Below are 14252 nucleotides of genomic sequence, written 5' to 3'. Positions count from 1 at the left end.
AGTGGCCCACCAGATGCTTCTGGGAAGCCCACAGGCAAGAGGTGTGTGCATGCCCTCTCTTCTGCTGTTGCTCCCCTGCAACTGTTATTGAGAGGCATCATGCCTCTGAGGCTGGAGATGGAGATCTTGGGCAAGTTGGCTTAACCTACCTCACAGATAGGTTGTTGTGTGGATAAAATGGATGGTGGCCTGAGCTCCCTGAAGGAAGAATGAGCTTCCAGTCTGATGCTACATAAAATATAATGAATATATACATACTGCTATAAAAACTTTTGTATAACTTTTTTGTATTAAACATTTTTGTATTAAAAATCAATTTTGCTGTAAAATCTACTGTAGAAGTGGCAATGATGGATTAAATGATATGTATGGTGATGCTGACACAGTCTTGTTCTAACAGCTGTGGTAAATTGTCCTCTGCCTATGTTCTCACAGATCTAACATTTGACATGTGCAGAGGCACCCTCTGTCTGTATGGCCAATTTATGAGTTACAGAAATCCAATTAACATGTGTGACTGGTAATATGACCATTCTACATGCATGGGAATCGTGGTATGTACAAGTGCTGAGAACCTCTCTGTACTAATTAATCTTGTTGTTTTGTTCCTCTTTCTATAGGTAGAGGAAGGAAGGTAAGTTGCATTTTTAAATTTTTTTAGTTCCCTCTATTTATCCCATAAGTAGTCTCCCAGCCTTTACTGAAGGCACTTTGAAAAGCATTGTAATGATATGATATTTAAAGAAACTTCAAGGGATCTTAACTAGCACTTAGGAACATAGGAAACTGCCATATACTGAGTCAGACCATTGGTCTATCTAGCTCAGTATTGTCTTCACAGACTGGCAGTGGCTTCTCCAAGGGTGCAGGCAGGAATCTCTCTCAGCCCTATCTTGGAGAAGCCAGGGAGGGAACTTGAAACCTTCTGCCCTTCCCAGAGCGGCTTCATCCCCTGAGGGGAATATCTTGCAGCGCTCACACATCAAGTCTCCCATTCAGATGCAACCAGGACAGACCCTGCTCAGCTATGTGGACAAGTCATGCTTGCTACCACAAGACCAGCTCTGCCACTTATCTTACAAATTAATTGACATGGAAGAGGAAATACCATAAAATCCCTAAATCTTTCACAGCCAATGCTGACTCAGGTAGATAACACAGAGATATCACAGAGCTGGAAAAGGCAAGGAAAAGTTCAGCCTTATGTGGGTGCAGAGTTTTTGCTGGGAATATGTGATGCTGTTGCAGGATTCCTGTTGGAACCTGCACCATTTTGAAGCCTTTTGTTTTTCAATTTTTCTTTGCATTTGCACTATTTTAGTGGGAATACTCATCTAGCATTTTTCTATTGGCCCATTTCAGACATAACAGGAAATCAGAGGTCCCTTTGCCTCTGGTTCCTGAACATTTGAACCAGGAATTGGAGTTCCTAAAACAAAAATGGACCCACAGTTTCCCTCCCCTAACTGCAATTGCTACCTTGGGTTTAAATTGAGTTACACCGCCAATAACTGCATTTTGGTGGCGCCTCCATTACATCTGATCCAGGGATTGGAATTTGCCTTGATTCAAACCAGAGCTGAGAGAGGAAGCTGCTCCCTTGCCCTGGCTCCTATTGGCTGTGCGGGTTGTTATTCGAGATGTAAGGAAGCTCGCACAGCCAGTTCCCCCACCTCTCTACAGTCATAGAGACTTCAGTAGGTCTGAATTCAGACTGGAGAGTGGCAGGAAGGGAGGCGGGATGCAGAACCACGGTTCCACTGGACCCATGGTTCCATATGTCATCTGAACCGGCCCTATTGTTTGTTAGATTTTAAAATGCAGGGTGACCAAATAGAAAGCATAGAACAGAAACATCTATTCTGTGCTATTCTAAGAATAGGATATTCTTACCCTGCTTAGAATAGAATAGAAACATCTGTTCTAAAGAATAGATTCCTTTTTAAATTCACACACAGTGTATATCCTAATAAAGTATAAAAGATATCTATTTCTTAGTTGTTGAATTTAATGTATGATGCTCATTTAATTCATTTCCATCACCTAGAATGTTTCAGTCAGTCTAATAACCAGACCAACACCATTAAGGTAAACCCTCCCCTTCAGAAATTAGGCCCTCTTTCCATAAATCTTTACCATGCCATCACAGAAACTAAAGGTAAATTCTTATTTTACACATACCTTCATCAATATGATTTCTGTGGGTTCTGCAGCATTCTGGGTATGACAAACATTTCTGCCCACATGGTTCATCTTCCTGGTAATCAATAAACCTTTCACAGAAGTAATGTCCATACCAGCCTGTTGGAACATCTGTTGCTTGTGTGATTTGTAAGCGCACCAGGAAGACAAACCATGTGTGCAGAAGTCTAAACCCTTACCAAGAATCATACTTTGTGCTGGAATGTATCAAGAAAAGCAGCACCTAACTTTAAAAAAAGAATAAAAGTGGGAACACTAGCAACAGCAGTTATTCTAATAAAACAACTGTTTTTACATGCAAAAGAGTGTGTACATTTTTTTTTTTGAGGTTGTCTTCTGCCTGTAGAGCCCTGACTCCATGATGGATTCTTTTTTTAAAGAGGAAGAAAATGGGGACCAGAAGATTGCAATACAGTTTTTCTTGAGTTTTTATCAGAAAAATAGGAAATTGTGGTGGTGGGCCAAATGGATTTTGCACTGATTTGGCACTACCACGAATGCTTGTTGAAATATCTGGGAGGCCCCTTTGTTTGTTAGCTCTTGCATAGTAGAGATGTGCAAATCGATTTGATTCAAATCAATGTGAGCTTAAATTGGGGTGATTCGAGTGATTTGAACTCGAATTGAATCACCCCTAGATTAAAGAGCCTGATTTGAGTTTCAATTGAATTGACCCTGATTCGAGCTCAAATCGATTAGAGTGATTCGAGTGCCATTTTTATTATTATTTATTATTTCTTTATTTAACATATTTCTATACTGCCGAAAACTTCTGTCTGGGCGGTACAATTTTGAATCCTGTTTTTACTCCCCGCCACACACACACATCCTTGCTGATTGGTTTTCTGGCACTGGCTACCAATTGGCTTGAGATCTCCTTGCTTCTTTGTTGGCTTGTTATTATTCAAATTAAGTGTTATCATGGGCAACTATGCCCATGCCGGCTGCTGGGAGGGAGCAGGGAGTGGGGAGGCCAAAGGAGGGATTTTCAAAATGTATTTAAGGGGCTGCTTGGAGGCGGAAAGAGTCATTTGTGCATCGAGAGAGAAGGATTAGAGAGAGACTGCAGCAGCAGCAGCACTGGGAGCAGAGACTGGTGGTGGAGGACTGAGCCTGGCTGGCCCAGTGAGTGGAGAGAGAGACAGAGAATGTCTGCTGGGCTTATCTTTCTCTCTCTTTTTTCCTCCTTTTATTTTGCAGTGCCAACAACTGCTTTTCTTTTCTTTTTCTTTATTAAATTGTACCAGCCCCAGTGGCTTTAACTGGGTGCTGCTTGGAATTTTTTTCCTTTGCATTTCTTATTCTTGTAGCCAGACCCTGGTGGCTTTAATAACTGGGATGCTGTGCTGATTTTCTCCCCTATTTTTTTTTTAATGTACCTGCAGCCCCCAGTGGCTTTAGCTGGGTGTTGTTGCTTTGATTTCCCCCCTTATTTTGATTTTCTTCTTCTTCTTGCATGTAGCCAGTCCCCAGTAGCTTTAATAACTTATTTTTCTCTCTTGCAGCCCCAAGCTGCACATATTTGCTGCTGCTGAGTGCCTGGATTTGACTGTTTTTTTGAGTGTGTGTGTGTGTGTGTGTGTGTGTGTGTGTGTGTGTTTTTTTTGCAGGCTGGTATGTTCTGTCTGGTGCCCAGCCTGCCAGTGCAAGAATTTCTCTGTCTCCCCCCTCCCCCAGTTTTTGGTTTGTTTTCATTGTTTGGGTGGGTGAGTGCCTGACTGGTGCCCACCTTTCTTCCCCCCAGCTATTGAGTCCTGGGGTCTTCTCGGCCCAAGAGTGCCTCTGAGAGCAACACCTGGCAGACTCCAGAGGAAGATGCCAGAATCTCCCAGCCGAAGACTCCAGAGAAATGATCCCCCATCTTTTGGTCACCACCCCCTTCTTTAAATAGGGCCTAGTTTGGGGGATGGACAAGGTGGGTAGTAGCAGTACTGTAGGATAGGAGGGTTGTGTTTGGGCTAGAGAGGCCACAGTAATCCCTTGCCCTTTTGCCATCCCTTCACTTAGACTTGCCCCATTGTAGCTCACAGACCCTCCCATCCAACCCCCCCCCACCAAATAAAGCCTGCTTCATTATTTGGGGTGATTTAATTTTTCTAGTTTCTGTGTGTGCACCAAAGTGCTATAGATAGTGCTGTGTGTGTGACACAGAGCATAAATAGACCACCCCGACCCCACACCCCCTTAAAAGCATTTCTTCTCCCCCCCACAAGAGTTAGGACTTAATTTTTTTAAAAAACCAAGATGCCCGGGAGGGTGCAAGGCAGAGCCAGGAGCAGAGTGGTACTGGCAGGCAGAGGGAGGGGTGATGCTGCTGGTCATGGAGGCAATGGCAAGAGGTGCCTACTCTCCGGGTTTACCCCATTGATGTAGTTGTGCATAGGCTCTCCTTTCCAGAGGAGCCTGATCCTGCAGCTGCATGAGGTGGAATGGTGGCTGAGGTGGAATTGGGGAGGGTCCTCCCTTGTCAGGGAAGAAGCTCTTCCGGGGGCAGTGGAGGAGGAGGTGTCATTGGCTCCTAGCCCAGCCAGATCACTCTCTCCATCCTCCCCAATCCCCATTGGTAGTGTGACACCCCACCACCAACTGATGAGAAGAAACGACTTCTGCTTCTTTGACCTTTTCAGCCCCAGACATAGTGGCAATCCCCAGAACAAACTAGCAGCCTTAATACTATCACCACCAAAATAGTCCTGGACCAATAGCAGCCTGGTGTGTGACCACTTTGAATTCTGCTATGGTGACCCACACCATGCTGCCTGAATCCATTTCAGGACACAGGCCAGCAGGGGTAAAGAACCCAAGTGTCTTGCAGTGACTGGGATGCTGCAGAACCTGTGACGGCATCACCCAGGGATCCATGCTCCTGCTGGCAGCCATAGGCCTGGTGTGTCCTTGACTAGCAGCAGAAGCAAGGGACCTGCTTCTGCTCTGAAGCAGGCAAATTTGCCTGCACAGTGGGTGGAGTTAGTGGGCAAATGATCTGGTTGCCCAGACCCTCATCTCATCACCCGGGCCATTGAGGAGGTGATTGCTTTGGGTGACCAGCTATTCCAAATGGTGGAGAATGCCAGCTCTCACTAGCTGCTCCAACTGCTGGCCCCAGCTACAACATCCCCTCACACACCACTGTCAGGAGGCGGGTGGTGCCCTTCTTGTATTGGGCATGCAGGGAGGCCATGTTGGGGCTGCTTCATGCAACAGCACTTGACACAAGTGTGGACTTCTCTGTGGATTTGTGGGACAGTCCCAGTGGAAGGCATGCTTCTTTCCTGTCCCTCACAGTGCACTGGTGGGGGCAGGAAAGGGAGGGGATATCCACTTCTGGTGGTGTGGCCAGTCCCTTCATTGCTGCAAAGCACAGGTGGGCTGTGCTGCATGTGGAGGTGCTGGACACTGACCATACGGCAGATGTGCTTTTGGCAGCCATGGATCACCAAGTGCGGGGATGGCTGTTTGGGGGCAGCCAAATCTTTGCTGAGGGTTCATGGTCATCGGGAATGCTGCCAACCTAACTAAGGCAGCTGAGCAGGGTCAGTTTGTGTCCATCTATTGTGCGGTGCACAATCTGAACCTGGCTGTGTGGGATGCACTAGGTCTTTCTGAGGCTGCAGCCATGTGAGACATCCTCACTGCAGGCCCTGGGTGCCATCCTGCTGCCGCCATGGCTGCTCTTGTGGAGCGGTGTCAAAATATAGCAGCTTTCTTCCACTGCTGTGGAAAGGGTAGGTGGATGCTCAAGGAGAGGCAGCTTGATCTCTGCTCATCAGAACACGTGATCCCTCAGGATGTTCTGACTCAGTGCAACACCACCTTTCTCTTGCTCCCACACCTGCAGGAGCAAGATCTGGCCACCCTGATCTGGCCATCCACACCCTGGCAAGGAGGCATGACTTGGAAGTGCGCGACCTATCTGACCAGGACTGGGTGCTACTTTCCAAAGTTGTCTTGGCACTCAAGCCATTCTTTGTTGCCACTAACAGTTCGTGTGCTGAGGCAGCAACATTGAGCAAGGCTTTCCCCAGGTTTTGTTTCCTCAAGAAGATGATGGGTGAGCTCCAGACTACGATGACCACTAGGGAAGCAATCGCTTTGGTAGGTCAGCTGAGAACTGGAGTGGTGGCTTGGCTCAGTGCACACTTGGGTGCATCAGCAGTGCATGTTTGTCCTGCCTATGTGACCCAAGGATGAAGGGAAAAGTGGTCACCCCTGACCAGCTGCTCAGTGAAGGGTCCTCCTGGTTGCAGAGGTTAGGCAAGCAGAGGAAGGGATGCGGGGGTGCAACCAGTAGGAGGGTGCTGGAGCTCTTACTGCTAGTTCGCAGTCCACGTTCAGCACCGTGGTGTCCCTGGCAGGGCCAAGTGAGCCAGCAGTTCCAACCCCGCATTCCACTCAGTGATTAATGGAGGGCTTCCTTGATGACTTGCCAGGGTTATGGGAGGAGCTCATCGAGCCCTGCAACAATGCTGAGCAGTGTGTGCTGCCCAGTGGCAGCACAGGAGATGGAGCTGATCCAGGTTTTGGCAACATGTTGGAGTTGGTGGTGGTTGCTGGATGGTTCCTCTCATGCCCACCAACCAGTGTCTAGAGTGAGAGGGTGTTCACCCATTCCGCACTCATGGATGCTGACATGGTGGAGCAGCTGTCTTCCTGGCCAACCTCCCCCTGCTTGGCGATCTCAAGATGGCCATGGAGGGTGAGTGGCTCATGGTCACCGCCACCCACCACTGGCAGCCCCATCCTGGCCAACCCCAAACCCAGATGTGTCACAGTCTGCCCGTTAGTGCTGCTGCCATACACAGGCACACAGGCACGCCACTGCCATGGCCAATGATGAAATGGTGAACTGGTACCCTGACTCATGTGTCAGGCTATCAGCCAGGGCCCTCTACCAATCTGAGAAGACAGAGAAGACAGAAGAGTTATTATCATGGTAAGAGTCTAGAAGCTTTTTGTCTTGTCAGACTATTGGTCCATCACACCATGACTACTCTGTCCTCTTGTCTCTCTGTGACAGGCAGGATGGAAGGAAGGAAGGATTGGTTTTGTGGTTTTCTCAGCACTGTACAACTATAATATGTTTGCTGTGCTTTTGCTTGCTTGTATAACTATCTGGTTTTGCTGGCTCTCAGATTGACAAAAGGCAGAACTTGAGTGCCTTCCTTGAGTTGAGGTTTGGTCTGTTTGTTTGTGAGATGGTGTTGGAGCAAGAAATGGACAGTGGCAGCTCAGCTCTATGTGTAATATTCCTTGGTGATTGCTGTGTGTAATATTATTTGGTGATTGTTGTGATAAGCTCCATGTCTGGCCTTGAGACTAACTTGTGCTTCACTCACTGCTCTGGTCTGCTCTGCATTCTGCATTGCAAGTCAAAATGTGGCTGAAGACATTGTTCTAGTTGAGCTTGCTGGCTGCTAAGGGTGCTGATGTTGCAGCTGTTGCAATGCTGAAGTAAGGAGTCATAGTTGTGTGTGAGAGAGCAACTTGTGCCAATGATGTTGCTGCAATGCAGGCACTGTGGCTGGCAATGGATTATAGGTCAGCGATTCTTTTTTGGCCATTTATAGACTGTGAGTTTTCCAAAATGTGGTGTTCTGTACTGGGAGGGACTGTGTGCTTCTGTTCTGCAATATAGAACAGGATTGCAAGGATTCCAAAAGGCAGGAATTGCAAAATTTGTGCACTCTGCTTGTTTCGGCCATAGGGAACAATGGGGAATTTGAGACACTCCATTGTTCCCCATGGGTAGGTCCTAAGGACTCTCAAGAGGGTTGGGTGATATGGGGTGATGGGTGCTACCTGCCACCCAACCCACAAAAGAAATGGGCAAGTGGGTGGTTTAAAATTTTTTTAAGATCCTATTCAGGGTTTGGGGGAAAGTTGATTTGTCGAAGCAGCTGGCAATGGCCACTGTTTTGACGTATCATTTTGAGTAATTTGTTATTCAATTTGAGCTCAAATCGAATTGCAAAATACAATTAGTGCACATCTCTATTGCTGAAATGCAGAAAAGCACTTTCTCAGGAAATGGATATTGTCCCACGTTCCTCACTTTCTCAAGCAGTGGGAAGTGCCAGGGGCAGTGCTACCCAGGTCCGGCTTCCTTTAGAGGACATATGGAATCTGTGTTATATTTTGGTTTACTTACAAATATACAAGAACTTTAGGTGGAGGCAGCAGTATGTGCAATCCTTCTGGCAGGCCTGCACTGCAAGGTGCTTCAGCTCTTGGCTCTCTCCAAAGTCAGCCTATCTCTGCCTGTTTCACATAGAAACTGTAAAAACTCCAGTCTCTTTACACACAGCCCCCAGACTCTCCCCTTCAAGCAGTCTCTTCTAAACTTTGCTAGCCTTTCACATTCAGAGAGATCGCCACAGGCCTCACAACCTTTAACTTCCTATTGAAGGACATCCTCTGGCCTCCTGGATTATATGCCAGTTGTGACCCTAACAAAGAAAAGATCAATCTGCTTTCACAGCACCAGTCTTATACCAATCTTCAACTGTTAGAGATATAACTGTTGTTTCCTTCCCCATCAGGGTCAAAAAGGAGAACCTGGGATCGTCCCGGTGGTAAGTTCTCATTTATCTTTTACTTTTCAGTTTCAAGTGCTTTAACATACATTTAGGATATAAAAAAATAACAGGCCATCTAACTGTGTGGAAATTGTTTCTAGGGTTTTTTGTTTTACTATTTAACACAAACTTTTCAAGACCTCTTTAATGAGCAAATAAAACAAAACTTAAAACAGATGTTAAAATAGCAAATGTTTTGATGTTACACATCAGCTTCAGTGCTATACAGTGGTGACTGAAACATGTTCTTAAGCACAATACCTTTGACTATATTTAGTCAAAAATATTAATATTATTTCAATTGTTTCCTCAAGATAGTGTCCTTATTTTATAGATTTCATAAGAAGAAATCCTGCAGAATTAAACCTCCTCTTGTTCAAACCTTGCAAATGGTTTGAACAAAATGATGAAGTTTGGATGCAATAATCCTGCTTCTTCTTGCCCTATTTTCAGAGCTGAATACCCACTCGTATTTGTTAATTTACGCATGTTTGTCATTCATTTTTTAATCCCAACTTAGTAGAAATAGTTAGCGCAAAATAATGTTTGCACTAGTGCCATGTTAGTCTCTACATTGGCCGGAGCCTTTATGCTGTTGAGCAGGGGAGTGTCGGCATAAGGAATAAGTTTGCAGTGGTGTGTGTATGTATAAGGATTGTGCGGTTTGTGTGTGTGTTAAGGAAATTAGTGTGATATATGGGAAGGGAAAAATAGAAACAAAATAGATTCTAAGTGTTCTGCTTGTGACAGGGTTTCACTTGTACAATTAATACTCTATTGACCTCTGTTTTGCTTCTTCTACAGAAAATTTGTAGAAATGGAAGCTGTCCGGGAGATATATTCTTAGATAATAATGATATATATGTTTTCAAGTCCTTGTGTGTAATTAAGGCTTTCTTGTTCTCTTTGTGTAGGTTACGGGTATAAGAGGACGGAGTGGACCATCTGTAAGTAATCATCAGTTTCAGTATTCTTTGTAGAGTATTGGATGCTCTTTTTGCATGAACCATTCTGTCCACCTTTTGGAATTCTCCAAAGTGACCTTTCTGCAATCTTGCAGTGAATTATAGGCGTGGGCGTTGCTTCAGAGTTGGGGAAGTAAGTAAGTTTATTCACTCCCCTCCTTCACCTGTCAGTGGGAGCCAAAAGCCTGGGCTCCTCTCAGGGAGACTGGCCCACAAACCCCGTCCCGACTGATCTGCTCATCCTCGGCAGCCTCTGCCTTAAATAAATCCCTGCATCTCAGACATTGCTCCCCACTTTCGGCCGATTCTGTCTTCCCTGGCCAGGCACGTGTCCTGGACACCCAATCCCTGGCCTCCAAAGGGGGCCCATTCCTCAATGCCATCCCATTCCTTATCATTCCTCCAGCTGCTTGCAGCTGTGGAGCTGCTATCCTGGCTGTTCTCTCTCCACCAATCTGCTTCCTCTTGGGCGACACCTGCCCACCCCCCAGCAGCTGTTGCAGGTCTCTCTGAATCCTCTCTGGCTTCTGAGAGGTAATTGCTGGGGCTGTCCTGGCGTCTGGAGCCCCCAGCTTCTCTCAGCACTCTAACGGCTGGCTGGGCACATCTTCCTGTCTCAGGGAGAAGGGAAGAAAAACCCCAACACATCCTTATTGGCTATTTTCATTTTTGAAGTTAATCACCTTTTTACCTATGGAAGCTTCTTCACTGATTCCTCCTTCCATCTGCAACCAACTGTATATTACATCCCTGAGAGTCCCACACCCTCAGGGACAGAATTTCAGAAGGCATAGTGAGCTGCATAAGGAAGGAGAGATAGGAAAATAACTTCATCCCCACCATTGCATGTATGCGGTGGTTTTCGACATGTGTGATGAAGTCTGGATGTTAACTACTCTCTTTTTTCTTCATGTGACTCGCCCTCCTCCCCATGATGTTCTGAATATGTGTTTATACTTGCAAACCCATGTCTGAGACTCCACAGGGAAAAGTGTGGGGAATAGTGGTCAGGGGTGGGAGTGAGGAAGTTTACAGTAAAATAATACAGGTGGGGGAAAGAGTTAAGCACTCTCTTCCCTACTCGCAGTGCTTCCCCGATTCCAATTTCCCCCTCCCAAAATGTTTTCCCCTTAGCAAAGGCTGCCATCTTAGGTGTGATGATCACATGCATTTTGTGCATTGGTCTTCCTGACTCAAGTGGTGAATAGTAGAGTAGCCATTGTGTGCTTGTAAGAATGTGCAAATGACAGAAATGTGGAAAGCTGCACAATGTGGAAAATCCACTAGACTTCTCAGTAGCTGGCTTCTGCCCCAATGGTCAATATTGCAAATGCATGGATTTCTGGCACAGAAGTGGTCTTACCATTCATAAAACATACTTTCTCCACAAAATGTGAAGAATCTATTTCACGATTCAGGATTCAGGCATCTTGTTGTCCTTATTTGAGGCTGAATCAGTAATTTGGGGGGAATTCTACATCAAAACTTAGCAGTGACCATTCTAAGTGAAGATAGACCATTCATTTTTGGTGTGTTTTTTCAACCTTTCTGTCGTCAGAGAGCGAGCCCTAAAATGTACCCAACATTCTCCTGTGGCCTTCTATTGCTGGGGTCATGGGCATGCTGCTTTTCAGAGAAACCTGTATGCAAAGGTGAATTTCTAAGTGATGAACCCCTGATAAGCTGCCAAGGAATCCCAGAATTCCTCAGAACATACTTTACAAATCACATATGACAATGCAGTCACTTACAGGGCCCTTTCTCATGATCAGGGACCTGGCGGGAGGGCATGTGGGGTGGAAGACTACAGAAACTTACCTCCCCTGCAGATGACTGGGTCCCAGTTGCTGGGTGAGCAGATTGCATGTCCAGACAATCCTCTGCTGCCCCAGGTAGCACAGAGTTGTGCCCCCCCCCGGAAATCCCACAATGCACCATGTGAGTATATGGTGCAATGTGGGTATCCCCCCCAGTGATGGGTACCCCTCAGGGTCTTAGTGCTGGCTAAAAGCAGCCAGTGCTGACACATGGTCAGTTAAACAGGGTTAAGGGAGTGCTCATTCCCTTTACCTTGTTTAACAGCTGTGCTTCATAGCCGAGGCTCTGCTGGGAGCCTGGGCTTGGCTGCCTTAGCCCTGTATTGGCTGCTCATGAGAACAGTTTTACAGAGTACCTGAATGTATGGAACCAAGTGACAGTGGCATCAGCTTTTCAGAGACAAGCCAAATTTCTTGAGAAAGAATGTTCAAATTGAATTTCCAGATTGTGATATTATGACACTTCAAAATTATGCAAATGTATATAATTGTTCTCATTGTGGGTTTAGGGGCCTCCAGGATCACAAGGACCAAGAGGAGCCCGAGGACCAAAAGGAAGACCTGTAAGCTATTAAATATTATTTCCAGAACTCTGTGTGTGTGTACATGCACATATAAATGGAAGACAGTTCATAAGATTGTGGGCCAACTATATAGAATCATATCTTCACTTGCATTCTTTGCAGCATGAAGTTCTATGTAGGACCATTGTAATGCTTAGGATGTGGGCACGAATGGCAGGGGGCAGGAGAGTGGTGGCTTAATCTCCCAAAAGCTTGTTCAATCAAAGTAGTGAGTCATGTGGTTACATTTCTGAACAGGACAGTAATTTACATTGAAGTCCTAAACGTATATCCTTGGAAATAAAACCAACTGAAATCAGTACGACTTGAGTCTAAGTAAACATGGTTAAAGTCTGACTGTAAGTCAAAATCTCAGCTATTTGATTGTACTTGACAACTGGAAAAGTTTTGTCAAATTAAATAAGTAATGTATTGGAAACATGAGAATGACCAGTTTTATTTTTAAAATGATTCAACACTGATAGTTGCAGGAAGCATATTAAAGCACTATGTGATTTAAGCAGTGTCTTCAAAATTCACATGCAACTACAGAGGTCTCTTCTGGCCAGATTTACCATGCAAATTCCAGAATATAATGCAGGGAAACAACCTGAAAAGCAGCTGCAATATATAATGCTTATATAGAAAAATTTCTAGTCAGCAGACTGCAGCTTAGAGACACTGTGCCTTAGGTGTATGCATGGACCATGGGTAGTGCTTCGGACTGAATTCAGACCAAATCACCGGTACATGAACCAGTTTGGAGCAGTTCGTAATCAAACCACTCAAACCACTTAGTTTGTGTGGACTGGTTCGACCATGAACCGGTCCATGCACACCCCTGCTGTACACAATTCAGAGAATTATAAGGCTGAGGGAAGGTTAGATGGAGAAAGCTTGAAGAATGGGGGCAGCAGGAGGGGACAAGGAACTGAGGTAGGAAGAGATTAATTAAGAAAGGAGGCTCTGATGATACCTCACAGTGTTTGAGGTCAGAGTGCTGCTGTAAGCTATGGGGAAGACAGGTGCTCTATGGAGACTGGCCAAGAGACAAGATAACTGAAAGTTGTTTCTCAGAGTGGTCTGCAAGAAAGCGAGGTCCTGAGGAAACAATAGGTGGTAGAGAAATTGAGATGGAGAAAAAAAGGAGTCAAGGAGCAAATAGGATTTGGGCAACATCTTGCATAAGGCCTATGAACAAGAAAGGCCTCCTTCCTGTTAGGAAGAAAGTGGGCAGGCACAGGAGGTTTGAGAGAGTGGGGCTGTGAGACAGGAAATAAGGGGGCATAGGATAATGTTGCATGGAACAGAAATTCTGCCAGTTGTGGCTTCTGCTTTCATGGCAGCAGTGTGAATGGGCACTCCTAAGGGAGCCGTGAGACCAAACGACAGTGCAGAGCCAAAATACGGTGTAGTACATGCTGAATTTTACATGCTGATTTGAACAAACTCTCCAATTCTTTTATAAGATACACTAAAGTTTTTTTCCAAATCTATTTTAGGCATTGAGTTAATAAGGAAATAATGCAAGAATAACAGTGTATTGTAGTGCCATCCAGTGGCTGTCTTTAGCTACTGCATTTGCAGTGTGCATTGCATTCTGGGAGAAATAGATGGGAAAAGCAGCATGGCTATCCTGTAGCAAATTTTGATATATAGTAGATATATAATCTCGTATCTTGTGTTTCAAGCCGTTTAATATATTTTGAAGTAAAATCCAATTATTATTTATTTGGGTTGCTGTTTTTAATCCTTACACTTACTGAGAGAACAGAGGTGTTACAAGCACACAACAATGTCAGTATTGAACTGCTAGGTTAAAAAAATGCTCCAGATGAATGTGCATATCTGAAATCTGACAAAGGTAGACATTCTGTCTCACAGGGCAACCTTTCCAGTTTGTTTCCAGTTCTGGTTTAATCTGTACAGATTGGGGACCCAGCATACCTCAGTGAGAGCTCTTTTTGAATCAGTCTGTCCATCATCGCTGGTTCTTAGAAGAGGCCTTGCTCCATTCCTCACACCAAAGCACCAAATGTGGACACTGTGGGCGGGTGTGTGTGTGTGTGCCGGTGGGGGGAGGACTGTGCATTCCTCATGGGGAGGTGAGAGAAGCAAAAATTGAGTTCC

This window comes from Hemicordylus capensis, chromosome 1, assembly GCF_027244095.1.
Source record: "Hemicordylus capensis ecotype Gifberg chromosome 1, rHemCap1.1.pri, whole genome shotgun sequence".
Lineage (NCBI taxonomy): Eukaryota > Metazoa > Chordata > Lepidosauria > Squamata > Cordylidae > Hemicordylus > Hemicordylus capensis.
This window is presented reverse-complemented; position numbering follows the sequence as displayed.